The sequence below is a fragment of the Epargyreus clarus genome, unplaced genomic scaffold, assembly GCF_041222505.1.
Source record: "Epargyreus clarus isolate Ecla_fem2 unplaced genomic scaffold, WU_Ecla_fem_2.2 ptg000035l, whole genome shotgun sequence".
Classification (NCBI taxonomy): Eukaryota; Metazoa; Arthropoda; class Insecta; order Lepidoptera; family Hesperiidae; genus Epargyreus; species Epargyreus clarus.
Window position 1 is genome coordinate 3,598,352 of NW_027332240.1, and position 26,588 is coordinate 3,624,939.

At 37.4% G+C, this 26,588-nt stretch overlaps 1 protein-coding gene across 2 annotated transcripts in view; it reads right to left on the reverse strand.

Annotated features, from left to right (window-relative positions):
* LOC140756669 (protein quaking-B) overlaps window positions 1-13,740 on the reverse strand; it is a 284,741-nt gene extending 271,001 nt beyond the window's left edge. For both annotated transcript variants that reach the window (XM_073092223.1, XM_073092222.1), the window contains exon 1: window positions 13,580-13,740. The gene's annotated coding sequence lies outside the window, so the exon portion shown is untranslated. The remainder of the gene's footprint in view (window positions 1-13,579) is intronic.
* Between the last annotated feature and the right edge of the window lie 12,848 nt (window positions 13,741-26,588).

Consider the following 26,588-nt stretch of genomic DNA (forward strand, 5'->3'; position numbering starts at 1 on the left):
GGTGATGGAGGCGTTCCAACTTAGCCAAACAGGGGTCTCAACGCATTTACAGACGATCTCAGATAGGACCTTAGGAAGGACATTTAATTATAAATACAATAAGCGGCAGTAGCCAATTAATATCAGATGAATGCATCTTCGTTTACTACTTCTCGTTTACGATATAACAGCTAAAACTAATAAATAACTTAGAAACGTCTGCAAAACTTTAATCGACGCGTCTTTACCATCGAGAAGTTTATTTACTTTCTACAACCCCAGTCAGTTTGTTTTAGTTTTCAGTAGTTCTTTCGATTTTCATTACTTACTCCTTGTCGTGTACTAGTTCTTAAGCTACCACTTATGACTTATTGACTGTTTTATGGTTGTTTGGTATGTATTTATATTCTTCAAAATAAGCTTTTTCCTTTAGTGATTCATATATCATTACTTCCCAGAATTAGATCCTTGTTAGCGACACTATTCGATAGTGGAAAAATATAGGATGTGATTTTTTAACAAAATGATCTCGTTCGATTCGATATTTTAAAAAACTAATGATGCAGTTATAGTTTTTATCAAAATCGGCTTTGTGACTCCTTTCAGCATTTTTCGCTAATTCTTATAGTTTTGGATTAGGCCCTGAAGGCCCGTTTGAAAAACTCATCCTGTATATGAAATGTATGATAAAAACGAAAAACTGCAAAGAAAATCACACGTCCATATGTCATATTAACTTTATTAATTTTGTCCACACGATAATCTACTAATTTAATTCCGATACACGAACACAAATTAACTTTGAACCCATTAACTTTAAACCACAATCCCTGGACACAGATTTCATCGCGCTGCGAGACCGATTTTCATTTAACTACTCACGAAACAGATGATTGGAAAATTCCCTAAACCCGTCATTTTATGTAGGAAATTTGCTAAATTTAATTCCCGATATGTCGGAATAATGTTATTATAATGTAATTTGGCGGGTTACTTTAAATGCGCAAATAATATGATATACACATTGATTGCCACATATTGGAAATTTCCTTAAATGGGAAGTTTGCTAAAATTAATTCCCAAAATGACAGAATAATATACACACTTTTTTATAATATAGGAGTAGCAGACGAGCATGCAGTCCACCTGACGGTAAGTGGCTACTGCCGCCCATGGACATCTGTAATGAACCCCAGGTAGGATTGGATATTCGTACCTGAGGTCGGCCACAGATGCGCCACCACCCCTGAGTACTAAGCTAGAACGCCTCACAAAAGTATGTCTCCCTTACCACACCCTTCAACACCAGAACACAGCAGCTCTTAACACTACTGTTGATAGGCAGAAGGCGGTGATGTCGTCGGAGTCGAACCAGAAAGAATTCTACCACCTTCCGAATCACGAACTACACCGCTGTTAGAGGGCATTTTTGCCTTTCTGGTTTAACGTATTGTTTACACATATCCTAACCATATACTATAAACGCACTTATAATATGTAATAGAAATACGATAATTAACTATGTTCACTGAACCATGAGTTCATTAGTGATAATTTGAGATAGATTCTGATATCTAATTATCTATGAACAGAATATATCTAATGTATTAGGAATTATAAAGGGTTTGGTGATACGGTAGCAGGCGTAAGGGTTATATAATATCATCGTATACACTGTATATACAAGGTGTCCCGTAAGTACCACGACAAACTTGGAGATAGCATAGGTTAGGGTCTGTCCTCTCTGAGAGAAAAAAACCTTATTAAAAGTGTCACCGTTTTTGCACTATCGATTATTTTATATTTTTTTAATTAAGCCCTTTTCATCTTCTTTCGTTAACTACATGTACAAATTTGGTGATGCAGTGTTTATTTTTTCTGTTAAATACTATCAGATAGTTGGTCTACCCTATTGACATGTAAATTGGTTAAAAAATGTAAAGTAACTATAAAAAAAAATAGGGCGTATTTTAGATTTTATTTTATTTACTATTTTTTTCTCAACTTTGTGTATTCGCGGTGAAAAGAAAATGTACTGAACTATAAGTGCACATCGCTCACAAAATATGTCTAGTTAATAGAGATTTCAGAATGGTACCACACTTATTATTTTAAGTTGAAGAAATTAATAAATTAAACTTTTATTTTATACGTATCATTTAAAAAACTTTATCGGAACACATAATAGAAAATAAATCTGATAATTAAAAAAACACATATTCCTATCAACAGAAAAGAGGTTATCGTAACATATAAGTTCCAATTGTTATCAAACATACCTTTTCTGTACCATAAATTTTAATGAAGATATTAAATGTCCCAACCCAACCCTTTGCAATGATAACATCATTATTGCTACATTGTAAAGGTGAAATAGTTATATCGAGGGTATTCGAAATCATAATTACATTGGGTTAAAGGTAAAAAGAACCTTTCGTGATTCGACTGCAAAGTCACAACTAGGCTACCCTTTTGGTACTACTACTAGTGCTTTATGTCACACTAGCTGACCCGGCAAACTTTGTACCGCCTCAAAATCTATTTATCAAATATATTTCATATAAAATATAGCCTATGTTACTCGTGGATAATGTAGCTTTCGAATGGTGAAACAATTTTTAAAATCGGTCCAGTAGTTTTTGAGCCTATTCATTACAACCAAACAAACAAACAAACAAAGTTTTCCTCTTTACAATATTAGTGTTGACTACTAGAATTCTTTGCGGTGCGACTCCGGAAGCACCATCGCCACACCTATTTCTGCCCAATAACAGTAATGTTATGCGTTGCTGTGTTCTGGTTTGAAGGGTGTGGTGAGAGAGACATACTTTTCCCTCGCATTCCAGCTTAGTGAGGTGTAGCGGCGTATAGTCCACGCCAAACTAGTAGGTCACTCGGAAGTTGTTGCAAGCAGGTGTAGTCATACAATTTGCTATGGCGACACGATTCATTTCTATATTCAGAGCGGACTAGCAGTTTTACGCTGACTATATCTGTGGCCCACCTCAAGTAGAAATGTAATCTTACATAGATTACAGATGTCTATGGGTGGCAGTAAGGCACTTACCATCCGGTCTCCTTCCCAACTGCCAATGTACCATTGCTTTAATTAACATTGCACATGAGGCGTTCTGCTGGAGATGCTTTAAATTCCAAACTAGGCCTCTACCAATAATTATTCATACTATACTAATACCCCCTAAATAACCAAATTCCCTATAGGTATAGCGCCCTTAAAAGCTGATTTTTTTTCTAAAATAATTCTCAATGTCGATGACACGTATAGCCAAGCAGGATTAGATTCCTAAAGGCCTTTGTCCAGAGCTGGACTTCTAAAGATTGATGGATGGATACATTAGAGGTTAGCTAATTATTCTTATTTTCTGTGAGTCACTTTGCACAATCACTGTACTAAATTATACCACTAATTCAAAGGGTTTTTGAACTTTCTGGCTTAGAGGCACTACCGCCACACCTATGTCTAATTTGGCTTCAAGTTTCATGTCCCAATTCTGGGCTACGATATCTCCTAGACTTAGTATTTGCAGTCTTGGCTAGCGCTGCGGACTATGGCCTTCACCCCTCTTACTCTAACTAAAGACCCATGACCAGCAGTGGGACAGTATTGGTTTGATAGCAACAACATTTGCGCTGCTAAACTTCGGTTTACGTACTGGTAAGGTTAAAACGTAAAGGGTTCTTACCTGGTGACCTTTTGTTAAAAGTTAATAGTTCTTTCAAAAGTTACTGAACATTAGCTACCGAGTGGCATAGCAGAAACCTTTTTTTTAATATAGGAGTAGCAGACGAGCATGCAGCCTATTTGATGGTAAGCGGCCCCTGCCGCCGGTGGACGTCTGTAATCAACCCTATATAAGATTAGATTCCTACCTGAGGTCGGCCACAAATGTGCCGCTACCTGCCTAAGCTGGAATGCCTCGAAAAAGTATAGTCTCCCTTACAACACCCTTCAAACCAGAACACAGCAGCGCTTAATACTGCTGGTATTAGGCAGAAATAGGTGTGGCAGCGTTACCTTCCCAGTCAGAACATACTGGTTCTACCTTTGAAAGTCTCCAAGAACATGCATTTTTCTGTCAAAAATATTACATAACCCAATCTTCCTAAGCATTTTACCAGCTAAAGATGCTCCGTTCTTGCCAAAATTAAACGGCAGAGTCAAGTAGGCGGCGTGATGACTACACAGATATGTAAATTCTGTTTACATCCGCGCTTTTCTAAACGGCTCACTTAATTCGGTCGCGTTGGTAATAAATCGTCGGCGTGTTTGCGATTTGTTTAGGATTATGTAACGCTGAACGTTAAGTATATGGGAACCCTTCACTTGTGGTATTTACCCCCAAGCTTGTGTACTAAGCTTGGGGGTGAATACGAAGGAAAATGGTGGGCACACAGTGAGGATTAGGAGAGTGTCGTGTGTAAGGAATTTAATGTCTTAGGCGCAGTTTGTATCTTTTTTATTTTCTTTATTTATTTTTTTTTTTGTTACGAGGGGGAAACCTTCAAAAGGTACCCTGTGCCGTGGGAGCGGCACGGGGTTATGTGGGATTCTTACCGCACTAAAACCCCCCCGGTGGCCGTCCTCTGCGCTGCGTAGAGGACTCTGGGATCTCCAGAGGAACGCAACCGGAGTCCTCTTAGCGCGTTGCCCCATCCCGCCACACCGTCTGGTGTGCACAACGGTATGCGACCACACATACCGCCGTCCTTACCGGGGTTCCCGTCCGGGCGGTTCGAGCTCCCACTCTTACGACCCGCAACCCCGGAAGCCCCTTTTAGTCGCCTCTTACGACAGGCAGGAGATACCGTAGCCCTATTCTGGTCCCATAACTACAGGGACCAGGCGCAGTTTGTATCTATAGGCCGTGGCAGAAAAAAAACATTATGTACTCGTACCATACAATGTGCGAAGTACGAAGAACGAAGAATGAACGTATTTATATGTTCCTTAACACGAGGAAAAGATATGATTATTTCTTACACAGTATAGATATAAATTCGTCAATACACATTTTATATTAAAGAAATCAACGGGTTGCACTCCGGGAGTACCGGCATTAATGATAACTTAAATATGAACGATTTGCATTTTTGATATTTTGGAATGGTTAGGGAATAATTTTGCATAAATTGCTGTAATGATCAGTATACAAGTACTATAATTTATGTGGTAAAATACAATTTTCATTTATTGCGCTATCGTACACAAACATTCTTACGAATTTTAGATCAGGTCACGTGTCCTGACGCGAGTTTAATATTTTATACTCATCACAAAAAGTGCGTAGCATCTCAAAAATTCACTTCAGAAAGTCTGCTACGACACGTTTTATATCTATAGATATAGACGTAGGTAAATGAAACCTTAAATTCAAATTATATATTTGCCCATACAACTACTATGAAGGAGAAATTTGTAGGTAAGGGTTTCCGTCATATTAAATCGAAATTTGCACAATGTTTAAAGCAAATAATATACATAACATACCCAGTTAAGCTCTATTTTTTCTGGTTTATAGGTATTGTAAACAGCAAATAACATGCTACTAATAGTAGAGCCTACTTTTCCTTTGCGAAATGGGTCATTATGACAAAAACTAGAAAATCTTAAAAACTTTAACATAAACGTAAACTAATTAAGAAATTGTACTCAGAAATCCAAACTTAATTAAACGAAAGAAAATTTATCTTTTATAAAAACTATAGCAATGTTGAAGGTAGCTTAAAAAGTGTTCAAACATCTCGGAAGAACAAACGACACCAGAGTGTCGGTAACATTAATTAATTTAAATCTCTGAGTCCGGGGATGTTCTTAAAAATGTTTTATTTCTCCCTCGAGGTGGCGAAATCCTCGTACTGCCACCTCGAAGCTGCTTATCTAGAATTATAATTTTATTAGACGAAATACTGCAATTCTAGAAAATAATCGTAGTTATCATCATGGATAGAAGCAGTGATAGTTAAGCTAGGGATAAGGTTTTAAGGGTTAAAGGGTTAAGGGTAAGTGGCTACTGCCGCTCATGGTAATCTGTAATCAACCCCAGATAGGATTACATATTCCGACCTGACTAAGCTAGAACGCCTCGGAAAAGTATATCTTCCTTCCAGATCACAACAGCGCTTAAAACTGCTGTGATTAATCAGAAATATTGTGGTGCTGCTGGAGTCACCTTAAAAAATGAAAGCCGTTCTTAAATAGTCCTCACTTTAATTACACGAATGTCTGAATAGCTGTGGTTATTTACTCGCCACAGTCAAACCACAATATCATACCCTTAGTTCCGGTACGAAAATGTTCAAAAATAAAACATTTTATTTAAAACCAATCTTCAATCTAAATATATATAACTCAATGGTGACAGAATGACATAGTGATCTATCATTGCACAGTCCAAACCACTAGACGGATCGGGCTGAAATTTGGCATACAGGTACATGTTATGACGTAGGATCGGCTAAGAAAGGATTTTTATCAATTCTACCCCCAAGGGGATAATAGGGGATGAAAATATTACTTCGAACCGCGAGCGAAGCCGCGAGCTAAAGCTCGTATCCGATAAATTGCTTCTTACAATAACACAAAAAGTGGACTTCACTCCCGTTTGTCACCTTATCCTATAAAAAGTAAAAGACACTTCTCACTTTGTTTGCAAAAAACGAAAGTGCTCTCAGAAGTACAAAAACAGGGCTCTCCGTGACATTAATTAATTTAAATCCGCGCTAGTGATGTTCCTGTTTGAATACGAATACTGAATGAACGACAAATGAACTTCGTGATGCGATCGATTTAATTAAAACTTGAAGTAACAAACCAGAATACAGTACAGTCCACCACCACTTGAAGAGAAGATGAAGTTCCATCCACATCAACTGGACCCGTGGCGGTACTCCGCGGTTCGGTTTACACGGTCATTTTTGCCGCGTACGTACAAAATGTGGTATGAACTTCCTCCTGAGGTATTCCCTGAGCGCTATTACATATCCACCTGATACTACGTAGCTAACGCCGCGCATGGGCATCGGTAATTAACCCTAGATAAGATTAGTTTCATACCTGAAGGCGGCTACAGATGCATCGCTCGAAACTAAGCTGGAATACCTCGGAAAACTATATTTCCCTCACCACACCCTTCAAATCAAAACACATCAGCGCTTAAAACTGCTATTATTAGGCAGAAATAGGTGGCGGTGATGCTGCCGGAGTCGAACAGAGGATTCTACCACTTTCAAATAGTGCAATATAAAATTTATAATACGGGACCCTAAAAAACTTGGAATGGTAAACGAGCTTGCAGTCTACTGATGCTTGAAGTCACTGCTGCCCATGAACACTTTAATCAATTCAAAAGGATTAGAGTGCTACCTAAACATGATCATAAATGCGTAGCGTTGAGTATTCGGTTGAAACGGCTTTTTTATAGTTTAATCTAACGATTAGGTAGACGTGCTATCCGATGGAAAGTAGTCAACGCCGCCTATGGACATTTGCAACACAGAGGAGTCGCCAATGCATCGCCAGCTTTGTATGAGAGCTATGTTTTGTGTGCCTTGCATATGCTTCAAATACATCAGAATAACGACCAGAATATGTAGGCTATTTACTAATCACAAATCCATATATTAAAAATGTATAAAGAAGCTACGTATTCAATAATAAATATTGAATAAGTCGTAGACAATAATATCAGACAAGAATAATATCCTGTTGCATACTTTAGAACACAGTTAAAAATTAAAACCAGAATACATCTTATTTATAGGCAGTAGAGATTTATAAGCGACGCATGAAGTTTTTAGTCTAAAAATTAAGTTTTAATGTACTGTATAAAGAGTATTCGTCGGTTAATATTATTTCACATCACTAGTATCGAACTTTTCAGTATACGAAATTATTCAATGCCCCACGTTGGCGCCTCACGAAAAGATCGCCTTCCTTTTTCACACATTTACTTCAATATTGATTTATCGTAGTAGATATTTATGTATAGTACAATATATATTTCCGATATAAATGTTTTTATTTTAAAGCGTATCGTTATACATACATTAAATTATTAACGCTATATAAAAAAATCCTAAAAAGAATAATTGTATCAGCAACGCTTAACATAGCTGTTATAAGGCAAAAATCTAAGAGTGATGGTGGTGTTTCCAAAGACGAAACCACAAAGTGTTCTACCACCCAAAAAACTCTAAAAAACAGAACCATATCCTGAAGAATGCAGTACAGTTGGCAACTCTACGAAAAAGGAAAAGGGACCGAAACAGGTATACAGGTATACAATTCCTACACAATACCTTTACAAGCGACACCGAAGGATCGAACTAGTGAAAGGTTGCTACAAAAGATATGCGAATCACGGTGATCCAATTACTAAATAGCTATCCTTTCAACGTCATATCAATCTTTATATAGCAAGATAAAACTAACGCACGTTAGTCAGCTGTTAAGTCATGTTGGTATGGGGTTAATTAACTTAACTATTTTCTGATGTCAAATACGCAGAATATTTAAAAATAAGGCATGAATAGAAGAAATAAAGGAACATATAGTCCACCTGATGGTAAATGGTACTGCCGCCCATAGACATCTGTCATGAATCCCAGATAAGATTAAATTCCTACATGAGGTAAGCCACAGATGCGTTACTACTCCTGAGGACTAAGTTGGAACATCTCGGATTAGAATGTCTCCCGTAGCACACTCTTCAAAGCAGAACACAGCACAACTTGTTAAAGCGCTATTAGACTGTTAACAGTGCTTAGGTTAGGTTAGGTTAGGTTAGGTTAGTTGTGACGGTGGTGGCTTCAGAGTCAAACCAAAAAGAAAATTACCACCTTCAAATATCATGAAATTGGTTTAACTTTCGGTGTTTAACTCGTGCTGCTGTGCTCTGGTCAGGAAGGGTATGATAAGAGTGACGAGACATACGAGACATTCTAATTCAGCTCTTAGAGGAGGCAAAGTGTCCAACCTCAAGTAAGAGTCCAATACTATCTGGAATTCACAAGAGATGTCAATGGGCAGTAGTCACTTACTATCAGATAGATTGCATACTCATTTACTTCCTCTAAAATACAAAAAATCTATGCCATCGTCTATGCCGTCACAAATACATTTAATCCTTCAATCAGAACTAGTTTATTTACAACCAATAGTTTGCTTACCACCCCTCAACCCCCTTCCTATGCGTAATGCCGCATTCATGTAATATCCTATCAATCATTTTTAGGTAAAACTTTAGCTTTATTGAGCTAAGCTTTTAGCAAATTGAGGTCGTTTAAGGCTATAGGCTTACGGATTTGCCTTATCATGAAGGATTAAGGTTATGCTGGAAGAATGGTTAAACTTGCCAAATATGATAGATTTTGGCAGCAATTTTCGACTTTATCCCCACTAATATTATGCGAATCTTTGTTTGTTTGTCGACCCGCGTGGCGGAGCGGTCACCGGTCTGACTCGCATAGGGTTTTGAGTCCGATCCCCAGCCACATAGATAGCTGAATGATAATTTACATTTTTATTCCGTGTCTGGGTGTTTGTGTATCCGGCTTTGTGTGCGTCCACGGCACTGACGACACAGGGAATCCTAATGTGGGGACTGTGACTGTAAGAAGCGTAATAACCGATTGTCATGAAATTTTGCACACCTGTTGTCAGGGGTTTAGAATGAAACATAGGGGGTATCTTTTATCTCCAGAAAAATTTACTGTTCCCGAGGGATACATAAAAACTAATAATGCTGTAATATTAAAACTGACCGCCTACTGGCTTATATTTTTTTTAAATATAGAAGTAGTACCACTGTAACAGCCACTGTAGCGCATGGACAACTATATTCAACCCCAAATCAAGATCAGTCTTATCTGAAGTTGACCACAGTTTTTTTATAATATAGGTGTAGCAGACGAACATGCAGTCCACCTGATGGTAAGTGGCTACTGCCGCCCATAGACATCTGTAATCAACCCCGGATGCTCCGCTACCTCTGAGGACTAAGCTGGAACGCCTCGGAAAAGTATTTCTCCCTTACCACACCCTTCAAAACGGAACACAGCAGCGCCTAACACTGCTGCTATTAGGCAGAAGTAGGTGTGGCGGTAGTGTCGCCGGAGTCGAACCACAAAGGGTTCCACCACCTTCAACAAGTTGGAACAATTTGGATACGTATGGTTTCCCTTACCACGCTCTTCTCATAAGAACGAAGCAAAACTTAACACTGCTCTTATTAGGCATAAACGGGTGTAGCGGTGGTTCTCTAGGATGTAATTTATTATGTCTGTAGGCATAACAAATTAAATCAAAGAAATCTAAGAAATATAGCGCATAATTATGTGATAATTTGTTTTTGTTTGTCTATCTTTATTGTTACGTAAAGCAATAAGAAATAACAATGTGAGATTTATAGATTTCGCCACCATTTGACCGATCGGTATAAAACTTGGCACAACTACTCGTTGTATGTTTTTTTCATGAAAATCTAAATAGATTATTACAAGTCACCTCTAGTGCGCCAAACTATATTGATATTATGCTTTCATTTCTACAACTACTTTATGTTATACTGAAGGGTATAACCCTTCGAGGGACGCCAGCACCACCTATTTCTGCCTAATAACAACAGTTACACGCTGCTAAAGGGTGTGACAAGAGAGAGTCCAACTTAATCCTCAGTAGTCAAGTTATTCGTGAGCGATCTCAGGTAGGGCACTAATTCTATCTGAAGTTGATTTCGAAAATCCTTGGGCGGCAGAGTACACTTTCCATCCGGTGGAAAGTATGCTAGTGTGCTATTTCCATATATTATTAAAAAAACTGCACTACTAATCTGCACTCTAATACATATAAAAACTCTGAAGGCACTAGCGGTACACCTACTGCTATATAAAACCGTGTTGGATTGTTGTGTTGTATTTGAAAGGTATGGTAGGAAAAGACACTTAGGCACTCCAGGCATTTAAACTTAGTTCCCAGGGGTAGCAATACATAAAATCTATATGGGGTGACAAGTCAGTAAACAGCAGTGAAATCATCAGCAGTTATCATCAGGTGCACTGCATAGTAAATTCATATGTGAATTCCATAAACAATCTTCATAGCTCAAATCCATGTTGCTTTAAATACCAAAATGAAAAATTGCCTATTTACTGCTCTCAGAAACGAATGGGAAAGATTATGGAAATTGCTGTACCCTTCGACATAGCCATGGAAAATAAGTATGGCGTTATGGCCCAAAACGAGCCTTTATGAAACTTAACGATTGGGTTACGAGGACTGGCAATTTTCTTCTAATACCCCATTTTGTTAAGTGTACACTAATTTAGTTACCTAATTCTGTTGGTATAACCTTGAGGTTAATAACTACTAATAAACCTAAATTAGTTCCTTGCGAAGAACACGTGAAGCCTGACGAAAGCGTAGATGTAAATATGTATATTTTATGTAATACATCCATAGTTATATTCAATCTTTTTTGTTCACGTGGGGGAAACCTTCAATAGGTACACGACGCTGGAGGAGCGACATCAGGTTATGTGGGTTTTTACCGCACTAAAAGCCCCCAGTGGCCGTCCTCGGCGTTTGGTGGAGAACTCCGGAATCTCCGACGGAACACCACCGGAGTGATCCGATCACGATGCTCTATCTGACTCTCCCGCACACCTGGTGCTTACGATTGTATGAGACTACACATACCGCCGTCCTCCCCGGGATCGCTTGCTGGACGGTTCGAACTCTCACTCTTGCCGCTTGTATTTATAAGAGATTTTGAAAAAACTTCGACAGCGTGATTCATAACCGTGTGACACCATTAACGAGTAGCGAAAAGTTGGCAAATTCGATTAGTTTCACTTTTTCGAGGCATTCCAACTTAGTTCCCAAGAGTAGTGTTTCTATGTCCATGTACATAAGCAGTTACCAGTTACCACCAGGTGGAATAAGCTATTCTACTACTTCTTCCTTATAAAAATAGAAGAAAGAATCAAAGGAAATTTAATCCTTTTTATTCTGTTTTGTGTAATAACTCACTGCCTTCATGCTTCGCATAACTTTTCCATAATGAAGGAACTTTTTACAACCAGGCATGACCATTACCTGGCATTACACGGTTCACACAAAAACTGGTAATTAAAAACAAAAAGTTAGTTTCACCGCGACTTTCCTAGTCATTTTATGCAAACGTGAAGAAAGGGTGACTTTTTCAAAGGGGTTGCTGACTGATTAATCTTTTGCATATAAAATTGTGGTTTGTTTTGTTTTAAACCGCAAAATTCAATAATTGCTGCATGGATTGATTTTAATTTTTTACACAACGTTTTGATTTTATATAAGAGAGTTTTTACATACTCTTTATGATCATGTTTCCTCGAAAATAGAAAATCCCAAGCGTTATTCGAAGTTTAAAAAAAACACTTCTAATAAATGTCTAATAAATATTTCCTACATAATTAATAACTGGTTAAATCGGAGAAAACCGTAACCGAATTTAGGTACACATTTATATAAATAAGCCCTTAAAAGCTCCATTAGAATCATTTAATTAAGTGTTTCTGCCTGTCAGAATACCACAGTTGAATAAGACGTTCACATTTAGTCTTCAGAGGATGTAACGCATCTATTAATGATCTTATAGATTTCCGAATCTATTTCATGTTGAATACAAATATTCATGAGATACGGAAACCACTTATCATCACGTGGAGTACATTTTCACTTCCTTCTATAATTTATTTGAATAAATACACGAAATACGCGTACACAAACACATGAAATCATCCGGATTCGATTGAGTAAAGCAGAACGTTGTTTCAAGTTATTAAACGTTTGGAAAAATGTCATTTTATGGCATTAGTCGTACAAACATAAAAGTATGGGTAATTCGACATCACATGCACAATATTCCCGGATTATACCTTCTAAGGAATTGACTCTCGTTAATTCTAGATGTACTTCAATGCATTTTATTCGGCTTCAGATTAATTATCTATTGCAAGTACTTGTTTCTAGTAGAAAATGGTATTTACACGAAAATTGCTATTACTCTAGGGATACCATTTCTATTGTTAATGTTTTACACAAAGATTGTGAATATATTTTACAGTTCTGAAATCGTCCTTCAATTTCAGTGTTCCAAGGTTTTAATATTTATATTTTATTTAAATATTACTTTAGGCGTAAAAATGTACAGAAAAATAGTACTGTTTAGACTTATGGTCTAAATAGAGTTTATAAATATAAACTCCAATAGTAATAAAGAATGAAGAATTCTAAGCACAAATTTTTGATTTCATTCTTAAATTTCATACGGATTTTTCAGCAGTCACATTTACAGAAAGAAAAACAATTTTCTTTCTCAAATAAAACATAATCAAGTCAAAGTGCCTAACCAAAGAGAGTACCTACGTACTTACAATTTCGAAAAGAAAACTCTTTAAAAGCTCAAGGGATTAAATGGACCCTCGCGTAAGAAGATTAAATATTTATTATAACGAAAATTTACTCCGAAAACCGTTTACTCAAAAATTAAACTTGTTTCGTAAATTAGCTGAATTAAACTTTGTTATAATTTATTCAACTCACCTTTTAACGTTCGAATCGGCAAAACTTTAGTTGAACACACCGTTATAAAAACAAAATGAAATGCACTTTAACTCACAATTCATACGATTTTATTTTCAACAACACACGTCTATGGCGCGCGGAGCGAAATCGCCTATTCTCCCGAAATGTCCACCCTCCTCGGCTGGCGGAGGGAAACTGCTGGATACCTACGAGAAATGACAGTACACCGTTCCTAATTTAAATTTTCTAGTAAAGCGCATGACTGAAATACTCGCAACGTCGATTGAGCTTTTGCACAACAACACAGAGTTCCATTTGACACAACACTAGTTTATGTAGGGACGTTCTTAAAACAAAAATGTTACCAATGCCCGTTCCACACTTCGGCAAATTCGGTGTAGCCACGGGAATAATTAATGGTTTTTTTAATTATCTATTTATCGTTTGAAAGAGGTCGGATCTAATAGAATCTTGGAGTCCGAATCTGGACGTGCCCTTTTCCATTTGAATACTTTTTTAGAACTGAACACATACATCACTGGCCTTCCATTTTCTTTTAAAATTCGAATCGTCGATTACAATTGAAATAAAATAGGTACAATTTAAACATGGAACGAAGAAAGTAATTTCCTTTTAATATTTAGGTATCGGGTTTTCAATAAGTAGAAATCGTTGTAGACTGCCAGTTACATTTTTATTTTTAGGGAAGCAACAAAAGGACTCCTGCTGTCTCTTAATGAGAAGTCATTTAGAAGCCTATATAAAAGAGGTAGGGAGGGTGGTTTAAATGTTTTAATTACTGAAATACCAAACTATATCTATATATATATATAATATATATTTATAAATTAGAAGTAGCAGACGAGCATGCAGTCCACCAAATTGTAAGTGGCTACTGCCGCCTATGGACATGTGTCATCAACCCCAGGTAGGATTACCTACCTGAGGTCGGCCACAGATACGCCGCTACCCCTGAGGACTGAGCTGGAACGCCTCGGAAAAGTATGTCTCCCTTACCACAACCTTCAAAACGGAATACAGCAGCGCCTAACATTACTGTTATTAGGCAATAACAGGTGTGGCGGTGGTGCCGCCGGAGTCGAACCACAGAGCGTTCTACCACCTTCAAGATATAAGATTCTGTTTATTCACCATTCAACTATACAGCAATAGAACGGACAAGAGGAGGAAGCGTGTCATCCACGAGTTATTACTAATTAGTAGTAAATCGATCTCTTAACATAATCTTGACAATGCCCACTCCATACCTTTTCAATCCCGTTCAATAATTTATTAAAGATAAATCATTTTATATCCCTTTATAATTCTTACGGAATTTAATACATTTCTGTAACACATTCATAAATCTTTAAGTAACTCGCAATTAGCTCCGTCACGCAAACTAACATAAAATGTAACACACTATTGCATGTTTACAATGTAACGAAATGATTTATTAAAGAATAAGTTGTATGGTGCTTAATTACCTCCACTCAATTTAAGGTGGTAGAACTCTTCGTGGTTCGACTCCGGCGGCACCACCGCCACACCTATTTCTGCCTCTTAACAGCAGTGTTCTGCTGTGTTCTGGTTTGAAAGGTGTGGTAAGGGAGACATACTTTTCCGAGCTTAGTCGTCAGGGGGTAGCGGCGTATCTGTGACCGACCTCAAGTAGGTATCTAATCCTATCCGGCGTTAATTATAGATATTCGTGGGTGGCAGTAGCCACTTACCATCAGGTTGCTACCATGCTCGCTACTTCAACATTACAAAAACGACATTTTCAATCACAACAAGTGATAAATTCATTAAAAACTTTAACGGAAAGCAAAGGAAAAAGGAAAACCCCTTTTCCTTTCCGATCTACTGATTTCCTTCGCGAAGCTTTGTTGGAGCTTTCTTTATTAATTTTTCTGTCATTCTGCGCTTTACTTTTTTACTTTTCAAATTTAAATTGCAAACGAGCAGTATCCACCTAATGGTAAATTGTAAATCGCCAAAAAATAATAAAAACACCATAAAATATTTAAAATGTGTAAAATAAGAACCGCGCTGAAATAACTGCAAGTCTTACTCAATCCACAAATTAAACAACATAGTACATACTTCGGCAAGTGATAATAATCTAAATACATATATATAACTCAAAGGTGACTGACTGACATAGTGATCTATCAACGCACAGCCCAAACCACTGGACGGATCGGGCTGAAATTTGGCATGCAGGTAGATGTTATGACGTAGGCATCCGCTAAGAAAGGATTTTGATCAATTCTACCCCCAAGGGCATAAAATATGGGATGAAAGTTTGCATAAATTTTCTTAATTAATTAATATTACTTCGTAACGCGAGCGAAGCCGCGGTCAAAAACTCGTAAGTGATATAATAAATTAGGCAAGTGATATTAATACTGATGGGAAAGGTCGCTGGAAGACAGAACGTTGGCAGGAGAAAAAAGTCGTGGTTACGTAACATCCGAGAGTGGACCGGAATAGCCAGCGCCGCTGAGCTATTTCGCAGAGCTAAAAGCAAAGAGGATAGCAAGAAGCTGATAGCCAACCTTCAATAGTTGGAGAGGCACTTTAAGAAGAAGTTACTTAGGATAAATATACGGGTAGTTATCGTTTTGTTTTGTAACGTTGCATGCAACGTTCTGCCTGCCGCGGTGGCACCTCTTCGGACGAAATCCCTCCCTACTAATTTAGGTACTATATTTAATACGAATAGTATTGACGACCCTATCTTTTTTTTAATAATATAGGAATAGCAGACGAGTATGCAGTCCACCTGATGGTAAGTGGCTACTGCCGCCCATGAACATCTGTGATCAACCCCAGATAGGTTTAGATATTTCAACCTGAGGTCGGCCACAGATGCGCCGCTACCCTTAAGGATTAAGCTGGAACGCCTCGTAAAAGTCTGTCTCCCCTTCAAACCGGAACGCAGCAGCGCGTAATACTGCTGTTATTAGGTAGAAATAGGTGTGGTGGTGGTGCCACCGGAGTCGAACCACAAAGGGTTCTACCACCTTACCGTACCTTTGAAAACTTTTATTTTAAGATTTTTCAGGTATACAAATTTCCTTATGATGTTTCCTTCACCGTTTAAGCAAGTGATAATTATTTCTTAATGCACATAACTTTGAAAAATCAGTGGCCTGGGATTTGGACCTCCTAATCCTAGTGATTATCAAAATTTCTGTTATACTTATGGCAAAAAATAAAAAATATACCTTGTTAATATTTTATATTACGGTTGCATGTTGAAGGTTAGTAAAATAGATTTATAATTCCTGCTTAATTTAGCTACATCTTTTTAAAGCCAAATATAGAGTGTGTTTTCGTATTTCTTATCACTTAACACATTATAAATTTACACATGCATTAAGAAAAGCAAACAAAAGCTTTCTAAAAAAAGAAATTTCAGGACTCGAAAATCCTCTTCCGTCTTGCCTCGTCGCTTTGAATTTTTAACGTCGATCTCTACGAAATACGAGTATGAGAGTGGCAACTGACTTTTTTATAACATAGGAGTAGCAGACGAGCATGCAGTCCACCTGATGGTAAGTGGCTACTGCCGCCCATGGACGTCTGTAATCAACCCCATAAAGGATTAGATATTCCTACCTGAAGTCGGCCGCAGATGCGCCGCTACTCTTGAGAATTAAGCTGGAACGCCTCGGAAAAGTATGTCACTCTTACCACACATTTCAAACCAGAACACAGCAGCGTTTAACACTGCTGTTACGAGGCAGAAATTGGTGTGGCGGTGGTGCCACCGGAGTCGAACCATAAGGGGTTCTACAACCTTAAAAAACTTGCAAAAAAGCAGCGATAGCCTAGGTTGAAGATCATCCTCTCGATCGAGCGGTGCGAGGATCAAATCCCAAGCACTCATCTCTGATTTTTCAAAATTATGTCCGTATTAGAGATTAATTATCACTTTTGATTTAAAGATGATAGAAGTCGTGTAGCGAAAATTGTAAACGAAATTTGTAGCTTCTCTAAAATAATCTATTTTTCAAAATATTAGCATCGCCGTTGCAATTTGTTACAAACAGTTATTCACATTTTTTAATTCTTTTTTTAACAGATATTTCAAATCTCAATAATTATGTATTTCAATAGCTAGATAACCAACAACATACACTGTCATTATTGTAATTAGCTATTGTAGTATGTCACTTCTGTTTAGCATCGCACAATCAGTTCCCGTTGTCATTGTAGGGTGGAATAGAGGAAACTGTGGCTTCCTGTGGGAAAGCGGAAACGACCGCAAAGAGACAATTGTCACACCGCATTTACTGGGCACGTTTTTATAATATAGAAGTAGCAAGCAAGCATGCAGCCCACCTGATGGTAATTCAATTCAATTCAATTCATTTATTTATTGCAGGATAAGGTGAAATACATTATATATGGAATGCATAGTTTTGTGCTCCTACCCTAACCCAAAGGGTATGCAAATATGTCATAGGTAATAATTCTAATTAAAATTAAATTAAAATAATATTATTGAACTAGAAATGGATACAATAATAAAATTAATAGAAATCATCATATTAAATTAATAATTAAACAACAAAATAGCATGTCAGTACAAATAAAAATATTTTATTATAAAATAATGGCTCATACTTAAAACAGACAAGATATAATAGAAAAATAATTGTTTCAGTTAATGTCATTTTAAAAATCATTAATATGGTAGTAGGACTTGTCAATGAGATATTCGTGTAATTTATTTTTAAAATTTTGATTGTCGCTTATATGCCGTATTGTTTGTTTAAGTGGCTACTGCCGCTTATGCGCATCTGTAATAAAACACAGATAAGATTGGAGTGCTACCTAAATTTGGCCACATATAGGTACATTGTTACCATTAGTATTGATTTGGAACACCTCGGATAAGTCTCCCTTGTCACCCCTTCAAACCAGAACACAGCAGCGCTTAATACTGTTATCAGTATACTATTTCCATTTCTTTATTTTCTCGATGACAGTTCTTTGTAATGTTGTGACCAAATAAGCAATGATATCTAACGCGTATATGACAGTGATGATTCATCAAATTTTGATTAAAATAAATAAATAAATATTACCTGTCGTAATAATTATTTCGTTTCATTGTCGAACCTACCTATACCTACTTATTTTACAACAGCTTCGAACATTTAAAAGAAGTAGGCATTGTCAATCAAAAATTTATACGTGTAACATCTTGTAATGAAATATAATATTATAAGTATATGTAATATAATATTATAGTTAATAAATTAATAGTTTAGTTTATTATATTTTGTAAAAAACAAATGGGTCTGTTATCGTGTTACGTTTATCGTTATAGCTCCTATAGTAATCATTATGTGTAGCACATCACTACCTGTCCATGAAGTACAGTATTATCTGTGTGACATTTTAACGTAAACAACACAAAATTACATGGGCTTCGATTTGTCATCGAGAAAATAAAGAAATGGAAATAGTATAGGCAGAAAAATGTGTGGCGATGACACTCCCTCCAACCACAAAGGATTCTACTTCCATCTATTTAAATCATATTTTCATCATAATGAACCGGTATTTACATCTTATACTAATTACTAGTTTTACCCGCGGCTACGCCCGAGTTTCAAACAAAATAATATGACATACTAACATATGTACATAAAACTTTAAATTCGTACCTTCATTGCAATGACAGTAGCGCCATCTGGCGAATATTGGTCGTACCAACTCTGAAACCTTCGTGGGCTCATGGACAACAACTATGCGAAAGATCATCACTTGATCAAATGCATAGTTTACGATTCAATCCTTACTAATATCGATTAAAATAATCGACTTATTGGTCCCAAAGATCGATTCTCCTATTAATCGATCTTAGATCGCCATCCCTAGTTCCTATGGGATTTCTGGGATTAAAAACGATCCTATGTCCTTTCTCGGGTCTCAGACTATCTTTGTACAAAATTTCATTAAAATCGGTTCAGTGGTTTAGGCGTGAAGAAGAGAGTATGTCTCTTCTTCAGGCGTGAAGAAGAGACATACAGACAGACAGACAGAGTTACTTTCGGATTTATAATATTAGTAAGGATGATGTGAGCATCTTAATCCTCAGGAATGGCAACGCATTTATGATCAACTTCTGGTAAAACTTCTTTTCTATGTAGCATTGTTACAAATCCATGGGCGGTAATCACCATTTACCATTAAAACTGCACACTCGTTTGATACTTTAAACAATCACTTTCTAACAACGTATTATGTTCCACTCGTGTTATTTTACACTTGGCACAAGAACTAGTAAGATAATATTGCTGCAACAACTACAACACTAAGTGCATTAGTTTGCATGCCAAGTACTAAACACATTAGGATCTTAGGTAACTGTCTGATTAACACCAAATATAATGGTACCACCGTCACAACTATTTTTACCGAGAGGCAGTTCTTGTTTTAATGGAAGGGTGTCGTTAGCTGACTTAGATGTGAGGTGAGAGTCTTCATCATCAACCCATTAAGGTCCCGCTGCTGGGCACGGGTCTCCTCTCATTATGAGAAGGATTAGGCCATAGTCCACCGCGCTGGCCAAGTGCGTATTGGTAGACTTCACATACCTTTGAGATTTTTCTTCTATAAATCTCTCAGGTATGCAAGTTTCCTCACGATGTTTTCCTTCACCGTTTAGCAAGTGATAATTAATTTCTAATACGCACATAACTTTGAAAAATCAAAGGCGTGCCTGGGATTTGAACCTCGGACCCCTCGCTCGAGAGTCCGAGTTTCTTAACCACTAGCCTATCACTGCCTTTATTTCATTCTGCCTATGTTCAAATATAACGAAAATTTCTGACATATTTCATATCTGTCAGATCATCTCTATCTAACATGTCAATAACTAAAATCATATAACTAAAATAAATTGTTAAATGTCGATTTCTTGTAGGCAAATAATGGATATATTGATTGTTAATAAAGGGCGTAAATAACGTTGTCATTTAAATAAGATAAAATTAATTAAAAAAAATTATAAGCTACAATCTTTGGACTTGACTACAGTCCCCAAAAAGGACTAAGGACTAAGAATATGAATTATTTTAGGACAACACAAGCACACGATCTTTGTACTTGACGACAGTCCCCAAAAAGGACTAATATGAATTATTTTAGGACAGCAATGAGTGATAGTAACATGAAAACGTGACAATTATCTAGTAATTATTAGTTTGCGAAAAGCGTTACTCGCTTCTAGCTTACCCTATTATAGTGCAGCGAGTCTGTAAATGCGATAGGATGGAATAATCCTCGGTGACATATTGAGAGCTACCACCTACTTGTCACTGTTGGAAATTATAGTATTTTGGTATTTATTAAACTTGCACCAGAGTGATACTCGCTTGTAGCTTACCCTATCATGGTGGAGCGAGTCTGTAAATGCGATAGGATGCAATAATCCTCGGTGACATATTGAGAGCTGCCACCTACTTGTCACTGTTGGAAATTATAGTATTTTAGTATTTAAAACACTTGCAACAAAGCGATACTCGTTTCAAGCTTATCCTATTATAGTGGAGTAGAGCAGTAAACGCGATAGGATGGAATAATCCTCGGTGACATATTGAGAGCTGCCACCCGCTACTTGTCACTGTTGGAAATCTTGTCTTGAATATCGAAGTATGGTTAAATAAAGCCTTTTCACGTCATCCGATCCGATATAAAATGACGGTACTGCTTTTTATTTAACGGTGTATTTTACTCGACTGCGGAGGGTAATGTTATTGGAGCGTATGTATGTATATTTGTATGTTTGTGTGTACATGTATAATTAAATTGTAAGTGTCTCATTCTTAGGCTCTGTCTAGAGCTCAAATGGCTTGACAGATTTTTAAATATGAAGTGTCGTTGGATTCGTTTAAATTGTGGGAGGTGAAGGTATGCCAACTGATGTTGAATGGTCAGTCCGCCTATAACCTGCAACCAACCTAGATACTTACCCTAAGTCATAGATTAGTAAAGATACTTCGCCGCCTTGAAATTGAATGAAGCCACAAATGGCTTATTATCGTAAGTTCTTTTTTTGAATTCTTGACAAATAAAAATATTTTTAGAGAAAATTTACGAATAAATAACTAATACTGCGTAATTTACATGAATTTACATAATAAATACATAATTATGTCAAATATTTTAGGGATATTTTAGCTCGGAGACGTGGCAAAACTTTTTTACGCAAGTATTTCAATTCTCAAAACTGGGTACATTTTCTAGTTAGGAGTGAGTAATCTTTACTAATCTATGCCCTAAGTAAGCATTCTAATGCATTAATTTGAACACTAAGTTTCAATGCTTCGTGTCTGCCTTATGTAATTTTATATTTAGGAAAAACATTTCCATGGTATAAGAGGTGGTAGAGTCAGTATGGATCAATCGCGAAGGTATCACCTTACCTATTTCTTACGTGAAGCAGTTCTTTCGTTAAAATGTGGATGCCAGCTGACATACATAGACGCGACCTTCTTAGCCCACAAAAATGGCAAAAAATCAGTGATTAAAATTATAAAAATGCCAACAAATTTTCAAATATTGAACTGGGGTTAGCAAAAAGATTGATTATTACTATCGGTCGTAAGTTAATAATGGCTATAATAAAAACTCCCGATAAATTTTGAAATAAACAAGAAACAGCTGAACACTCAAAACGGAACAGGCCGCCTGATTGATGGCGATCCAATATTTGCACTTTATTGATGCTGCCAAACACGAAATGCCAAAATAATAAAAATTAAGCGTCTGTCTGTGCTGCTAAAATATGTTTATTATGCTGCAGAGGGTAATGTTTTTGGAGCGTATGCCATGTATGTTTAATTCTTTGACGCATCGTACAGCCTATACGACTTGACGGATTTAACCAAATTTAGCGTCACGCCGTTTGGGCTTACATACATACGCCGGAAAAACATTCCTCTCCGCAGTTGGGTAAAAATCAGGCGCACGTCTAACTTTTAATATATGTTCAAACTACGCTGATTTTCATAACAGTAAGAGGTAGAGCCAGCAATTTCAATCGGGAAGATACCACCGTACACTTAAAAATTTTGGAATTTTCGTGGGCAAATATTGATTGAGATTGATTATTATTTTTTACTATTGAGTAAATAAATTATGTCTATAATAAAAACCCTCGATAAACTTCAAATAAACAAGAAACAGCTGAACACTCAAAACGGAACAGGCCGCCTGATTGATGGCGATCCAATATTTGCACTTTATTGATGCTGCCAAACACGAAATACCAAAATAATAAAAATTAAGCGTCTGTCTGTGATGCTATAATATTTTTATTATGCTGCGAGTTACGTATGGGTGCAGACGAGGGTGTTTGATTGAGAGATGTCGATGGTTACTTAAACTTTTTATTAAATTTCTACAATGGATACTTCTTTTTTTTTATAATATAAGAGTAGCAGACGAGCATGCAGTCCATGGTAAGTGGCTACTGCCGCCCATGGACATCTGTAATCAACCCTAGACAGGATTAGATATTCCTACCTGAGATCGGCCACAGATGCGCCGCTACCCTGAGGACTAAGCTGGAACGCCTCGGAAAAGTCTGTCTCCCTTACCACACCCTTCAAACCGGAACACAGCAGCGTCTAACACTTCTGTTATTAGGTAGAAATAGGTGTGGCGGTGGTGCCGCCGGAGTCGAACCACAAAGGGTTCTACCACCTTCAAGATATAATACTATATTCTAAACTAAAATCTTAATTATTCTATAGTGAAACTCGTACGATGTTGGTATCGAGAATGAAGCTCTGTCCGTGAGAACGCTACATGACACACATTACTGGAGTTGGCACTATTTTATATAAAAACTAATCATCGGTCCGCATATTACATGCGGAGGGTAATGTTTTTAAGCGTACCTATGTATGTATCATTTGTAATTTTTTTAACAAAATCTAATGTCATGTTTGTTGAATAACACACTGTATGAAGTTCCGGTGGATGAGCGGGGTACCTGTAACACAGGTCTAGAACCACGTACAGGGCTCTTGCGACTTGTAAATGTGACTGTGTTAAGATCAATAAAATATATTTATATTTAAAATATATTTATATTTATATTTTTTGAAGTGGCCTACCGCCCAAACAGCTTGAGCGATTTAACCATATTTAGCATCTAGCCGTTTGGGCTGCAGAGCATGCGAACACACACATAGATACTAAAACATTTCCTTTCGCCGTAGGGTAAAAATCCGGTGAACGACTAATTTAAAATATTATTATAGCTTATACCTATTTATATATGTATTAGATTTATAAGGGCCTTATACTAGAATAGTCTAGATATATTCTAAGTATAACATAACACGCCTTACAAATACAGCTTCATAGTCTCTGTATGTATGGTATTAGTCCTAAAATAATATTATTAGAAAGCTCCTCGGCCGTCCCTTGGCATTGAAACACATATAACTACTACGACTAATTTTTATGGTTATGTAATAATTTAAGGAAAAAATACTTATGTACCTTGTTTATGTAAGTAGCTATGAAGCACGGGCAGCTACGGCTTGTGTAAAGAAAGTTAAGCAACGTCGGCCGAGGACGTAGGTTGGATGGGTGCCCGCGAGTAAATAATATGCGGGTCGAGGATGTAGGTTGGATGGGTGCCCACGAGTGGATAACATGCGGGTTCCCATGCTTTAGTAAGGACGCAGAATTGTCGGTCCTTGTAGCAGTCGTTAAAGATTGTCACCGGCTTTATGGTTAGAAAAAATAAGGTTTCCCATACATTAAATTTGCTACTTCTATGTAATAAAAGCAAAATTATTCACCATAAACCCATAACTACTCCAATGTTAAGGCTTCAAGCCTTTCTCAAACCTAGCACATGCCCAAGAGTGGGCATAAAGAGCCAATTTATTTTATCTTTACATCTGCCAACGTGTGCATTTAGAGTTACAGTCCGTTTTTGCGGATCGCTAACAATATAAAACCACAGACATGCTGTTACCCACGAGACTAAGCTGGAACGCCTCGGATAACTATGTTTCCCTTATCACACCCTCCAAACCAAAGCACAGCATCGCTTAACACTGTTGTTATAAGGAAGAAATAGGTGCAGCGATGGTGCGTCCAAGGATGAACCACAAAGGGTTCTACCACCGTTTTTAATAATATAGAAGTAGCAGACGAGTATGCAGTCCACCTGATGGCAAGTGGCTACTGCCGCCCATGGGCATCTGTAATCAACCCCAGACATGATTAGATATTCCTATCTGAAGTCGGCCACAGACACGCCTAGCGGCGGCTAACAATATAAAGCCACAGATGCGCCGCTACCCCTGAGGACTAAGCTGGAACACCTCGGAAAAGTATGTCTCCCTTACCACACCCTTTAAAGCAGTACACAGCAGCGATTAACACTCCTGTACCCTTACCATATATATGAAGTAAACAAATACCAAAACAGTCATATTTGTCAAAACGTAAAAACTCATGGTAAGCGTACACTTATAAGGAAGAAATAGGTGTAGCGGTGGTGTGTCTGAAAACGAGCCACAAAGGGGTCTACCACCTTGAACTTCATACTTATTTGCTTAAACGAAAAGAGTTGGCCATGAAGTCATAAACCCATAACTACACTAATATTAAAGCTTCAGGCCTTTCCCAGTTGTGCCAACGTAAGCATTTACAGTTACCGTCGGTTTGCGGATCGCTAACAATATAAAGCCTGACCGATCTGTTTGAATGAACGTTAATGAACCAATGGAACGAAATGTCTATAAAGCGAAACGTTTCGCTCAACGGTTACACAACCACTGTATTTTTACAACAAGACCATTGAGCTACGAATTAATAGAGTTCCAATTTACACTTAAAACTTCGGATTATTGTACTATATAATATTGAAGTAGAGAGCGAGCAGGTCATCTGATGGTAAGTGGCTACCCCAGATAGGATTAGAGTCCTACCCGAGTTTGACAACAGATGTGTTGTTACCCCTGAGGACTAAGTTTAATCGCCTCGGATAAGTATATCTCCCTTACCACACCCTTTAAAGCGGAACACAGCAGCCCTTAATACTGCTGTTATTAGGCACCGACAAGTGAGGCGGTGGTGACTCCGGAGTCAATGCATAAAGGGTTCTACCACCTTGAACTTCCCTTCAAACTCATTTGTCACCTCTAATCAAAAATCAAATCATTTTTTTAAATTCTAAATAGGTTCTTTACAGAGCACTTTTTGAATGTCAATACAACTACCACCACTTCACAAGGTGTTTCGTTATGGAGAAGAAGCGGCGAAAGAAACTCCATAACACACATATTTAAAAAAAAAGTAATATACAATGACAAACTTAATGTAATGGTACATGTGGAGCTGGAGCTACTTCAGACCACACGGTTTTGTCAGTTAAATAATCGCTTAGTTTATAGTACGCTTTTTTACACAGCGTCTGTTTAATGACATGTTTGATTTTTTCTCTATGAGATTCAAAATGTGGTCGGGTATTTTATTGTAGTAGCGATAATATTTGCCTTGTTAGCCATAAACCCATAACTACACTAATATTAAAGCTTCAGGCCGTTCCCAGTTGTGCCAACGTATGCATTTACAGTTACCGTCGGTTCGCGGATCGCTAACAATATAAAGCCTGACCGATCTGTTTGAATGAACGTTAATGAACCAATGGAACGAAATGTCTATAAAGCGAAACGTTTCGCTCAACGGTTACACAACCACTGTATTTTTACAACAAGACCATTGAGCTACGAACTAATTGAGTTCCAATTTACACTTAAAACTTCGGATTATTGTATAATATTGAAGTAGAGAGCGAGCAGGTCATCTGATGGTAAGTGGCTACAACCGCGCGTGGACATTAACCCCAGATAGGTTTAGATTCCTACCTGAGTCCACAGATGCGCCGCTTCCCTGAGGACTAAGCTGGAACGCCCCCGAACGCCTGTTTTGTCCTGGTTTGAACGGTATGGTAAGGGAGACATAATTGTCC